A 4673-nucleotide genomic window follows, 5' to 3' on the forward strand; every position below is an offset into this window, starting at 1 on the left:
GACCCTAATAGATTTGAGCAAAATTTTTCAAAGGCGAATACTACTGCTAGTAGCTCTTTTTCTGTTGTGGTGTAGTTTAATTAGGCATCAGAAAGAGTCTTGCTAGCATAATAGATCACATGTGGCTCCTTATTGATTTTTTGGTCTAAGACGACACCTATTGCAAAGTCAGAGGCATCACACATAATCTCAAATGGAATGGACCAGTCAGGGGGTTTTATTATGGATGCTGTTGTCAAGGCTGTTCGTAATGTGTTGAATGCTTTCAAACAGTCTTCGTCAAAGATAAATGGTATGTCCTTGGCCAACAGATTGCACAGGGATCTTAAATCTTGCTAAAGTCTTTGATGAAGCGTCTATAAAATCCGGCATGACCTAAGAAGGATCGTATTTGTTGGACCGAAGTAGGGGGTGGTAGTTTTGAAATGACCTCAACTTTGGCTTTATCTACCTCGATCCCTCTTTTAGAAATAATATGTCCTAATACAATTTCTTTTCGCATCATGAAATGGTTCTTTTCCCAACTTAGGATAAGATTTATCTCCATACACCGTTTAAGAACTTTGGAAAGATTATGGAGACAATCCTCAAAGGTGGTTTCAAATACAGAAAAATCATCCATAAAAACTTTAAGATATTTGTCCACCATATCCGAAAAAATGGTCAGTATGCATCGTTGAAATGTAGCGGGTGCATTGCAGAGCCCGAATGGCATACGTCGAAAAGCGAAGGTGCCATAGGGGTAGGTGAAGGTAGTCTTTTCTTGGTCATCCGAAAATACAGATACTTGATTGTACCCTGAATAACCATCAAGAAAATAGAAGAAACTTTATCCTGCTAACCGTTCTAAGATTTGGTCGATGAAGGGCAATGGAAAATGGTCCTTCCTAGTAACGGCATTTAGTTTTCTATAATCTATGCATACTCGCCATCCAGATGATATGCGAGTGGGAAGCAGTTCACCTTCTTCGTTCTCAACCACAGTAATACCTGATTTCTTAGGTACTACTTGAGTGGGACTGACCCATTTACTATCGGATATGGGGTAGATGATTCCAGCATCTAACCACTTTACCACCTCTTTCTTTACTACTTCACGCATGTTTGGGTTCAATCTCCTCTGCATATCTCGATGGGGTTTGGCATTTGCCTCAAAATGAATATGGTGCATGCAAATGGAAGGGTCAATTCCTTTTAAATCGGCAATGGATCAACCGATAGCCTCTTTGTGTTCCTTCAGAATACCAACTAATTGTGCTTCCTGATTAGGGGTCAAGTCTGATGCAATGATTGTCGGGAGGGTGTCATTGGGTCCTAGAAATACATACTTGAGCATAGCAGGAAGGAGTTTCAATTCTAACGTAGGTGGTGATTTTAAAGATGGGACTATTGGTGTACTGGCTAATGTGGGCAATGGCTCATACTTGATTATCCATGGAGGAGTGATTTTATCGTGTGGTGTATCCAACAAGGTGTTAACTTCTTTCATATATCTCTCAAAGTCATACATTTCAAAGTGAGCCAAGCAAGTATCTAAGGGGTCTGGTGCTAGAATTGTGGGTGTTGCATCTTCTATAATATCTTCTAGTGTATCTATTTCAAAGTAACTATACATTGATGGTCCTTGGGAAGCACCAAACACATTCAGTCTCAGTTTCTTATTCTCAAACGATACGTCCATGACTCCTATTCTATAATTAATGCATGCATTTGCCGTAGTTAGGAAGGATCGTCCTAAGATAATGAAAATTTATCTTGGGTTGCCATTTAGTTCCATGTCGAGAATCAGAAAATAAATTGGAAAGTAAAACTCATCTACCTTGATCAAGATATCCTCAAGCATTCCACGTGGTTCCTTAATTGATCTGTCGGCTAACTGCAGTGTGACTGATGTGGGTTTCAGTTCTTCGAATCCAAAAAGTTCATACACCGAACTAGGTAAAAGATTCACACTTGCCCCTAAGTCCAGAAGAGCTTTTTCAATGTGATAATCTTCTATAACACAGAAAATGATGGGGGCTCCTGGGTCCTTAAGCTTTGGAGGAGTGGCATGCTGGAAGACAGAACTAGCCTGTTCAGTGAGGCGTACTTTCTTTGAGATTTGTGATCTAGATTTACGTTTTTGGATGCACAATTCCTTCAAAAATTTGGCATAAGCAGGGACCTATTTGATTGCGTCTAGAAGGGGAAGATTAATTTGGACTTACTTAAATAATTCCAACATCTCGTCGAGTTTTTCTCCCTTCTTATCTGCAGGAATAGGGGCTTTCAGGGCATCTGAAAATGGGGCTTTAGGTAAGTAAGATGATTCTGGTGCAGTTGGTTCATTCTCTATTTTAAGGTCCTCCTTGTTCTTGGGTGATTTGACTTCGGTTAGAGGTTTAGGGTCGGTCTCATTGGTTTTACTAGTGTGTTCAATGACCTTCCCACTTCTCAGAGTCATGATTGATTTGGCGTGTTCAGAAAAAATTTCTGGGGTATTAGAGCTCTCAATCACAAATTGCCCTCTTGGATTGCTCTCGGGTTGGCTAGGTAATTTTTCTCCTTCCCTCCTACTGAATGCAGTCGCTAGTTGACCTATTTGGGTCTCTAGCTTAGCAATGGATTGTGTATGGGAGTTAAGGGTCTGAGTGTTGACTTCTAATCGTTCTAGTGCTTTCAAAACTTTTTCCTCAAAAGCTGAGCTGTGACCAGTAGTAGACGGTTAAGGAGTATATTAAAATTGATGGTATAGTCCATGCCTATATGTTGGGTCCTGATATTGAGGTCGAGGTGCGGCAAGGCCAACCACTGGTTGTGGTCTCCAAAAAAAATTTGGATGGTTTCTCCAGTCGGGGTTATAAGTGTTCGAATATGGATCGTTTCCTGGTCTGTGAGCTTGTTGGACTTGAGCTTGCTGAACCTGCTCGTGCACAAACTCAGAAAATTAAGGTGCGGCTGGGTATTCACTAACAAAATGGTTCGGACTTGCACACAATACACAAACTTCTTGGATTGAGTTAGGTGGAATAGGGGATTATCCAGTATTTAGAAGATGGTCTAATTTTTGGGACAGTTCATCTACCTTACTGTGGATATCCATGACGTTTCCAATCTGATAAATTCTACTTCTTTTTTGTTGAAGCATGGGTTGTTCTCTAGAGGTGGCAGACATATGATGTAGGAAATTTTTACTAAGTGTTTCAAAGAGCTGTCAGGCTTCATCCTCACTCTTTAGCATGAATGTCCCACCACATGATGCATCAACCATTTATCGGTGTTTCTCCGATAGACCATCATAAAAACATTGATAAAGTTATCATTTAGGGACAGCATGGTGTGGACATTTACGAATAAGGTCCCTTAACCTTTCTCATGTCTCATGAAAAAGTTCACCCTCCAATTGAGAAAAACTAGTGATAGCTTTTCTAATTTGATTTGTTTTTTCAATTGAAAAGTATTTCTTGAGAAATTCTCTCTGAAGATGATCCCAAGTTGAAATGGTTATAGAGTCTAAGGAGTTTAACCAATGCTTGGCTTTGTCCATAAGTGAGAAAGGAAACTGTTTCAACCTAAGGATATCATCGGAGAAGTTTTAGATTTTTACTGTGGAACAAATTTCAAGAAATTCATCCAAGTGTTTGTATGGGTCCTCGTTACTAAGTCCATAGAATGATGGCAACATTTGAATAATGCTAGACTTAATCTCATATTGGGTAGCTTCTACTGGAGGTGCTTGAATGCATGGAGAGTAGGTATACGAGGATGGAGTGAAATATTCTCTCAATAAGCATGGAGGATTAGCCTCACCAGGTGCAGCCATGTTTCTAACTCGGATAGTCCTAAGAGTCTTTTCTAATTCTTCGTCTAATGGTTGCAAGTCGGGTTTTAGTGATCGTCGACCTAACATGCAACTAAAAGGTCTATGTAGGACTAGCCTAGTCTGTTAAGGATTATTTTTTTTTTTATTAAGAGGAGAAGAGAAGAGAGAAAAGAGTTCTAAAGAAGAGATCCTAAGAAGTCTTAAAACTAATAGAAGAATTAGTTGTGGTTAGATTTTAATTACAATCAAGTTAGCACGCAGTAGACTCTCTATCCTAAAGTTACCCTAGTTCTAAACAGCTCCTAACTGTAGTTAGCCTTCAAGCCCTCCAAGTCGAAGCTTGACCAACCAACTGGCCAGATAAGTGTAAAGTCGGTGGGAGTCCCCCGGTTGCTTTCCTTAGACACCAATTAAATTGGCTAGGTCAGCGAACGGAATCAATTAAAAACCACTTTCCTTCGGGCCCAGTCGTCCCGCAAACCACTTGCCTAGACACCAGCTAGCTGACCAAGTCTAACCTGGTTCAACTCTCAGGATCACTTGTCCTAATGAGCTCGAAATCCTTAGGGGTCAACGTCTAATTAATTTTAGATTAAAGTTTAGGTTATGCAAATACAAGGGAGTGATTTGTGGGCCAAGGAAGGGTGATCAAATCTCCACCTTATCTTAATTAATGGGTTGCACCCTTAAAGTTAATTATGGAGATGCAATGCAAAGAAACAAAGTGTCCAATCAAGTTAGAAATTTTTATATTTGGGGTTACGCTATTTTAGTTAAGTGTTATGAAATATCAATGGCTTTTTTTTTGTTTAATTCAATCGTGCCAAGATCCCCGGCAACGGTGTCAAAATTTGATGCGTAATCGTTGATA

The 4673-nt window shown here is 39.8% G+C and overlaps 1 non-coding gene across 1 annotated transcript; it reads left to right on the forward strand.

Moving 5' to 3' along the window:
- Positions 1-3308: 3308 nt before the first annotated feature.
- On the forward strand, positions 3309-3414 carry LOC140856822 (small nucleolar RNA R71). Its single transcript, XR_012140422.1, has one exon. It is a non-coding gene; the product is annotated as a small nucleolar RNA R71 (small nucleolar RNA).
- Positions 3415-4673: the final 1259 nt, after the last annotated feature.

Source organism: Elaeis guineensis, chromosome 3, assembly GCF_000442705.2.
Source record: "Elaeis guineensis isolate ETL-2024a chromosome 3, EG11, whole genome shotgun sequence".
Classification (NCBI taxonomy): Eukaryota; Viridiplantae; Streptophyta; class Magnoliopsida; order Arecales; family Arecaceae; genus Elaeis; species Elaeis guineensis.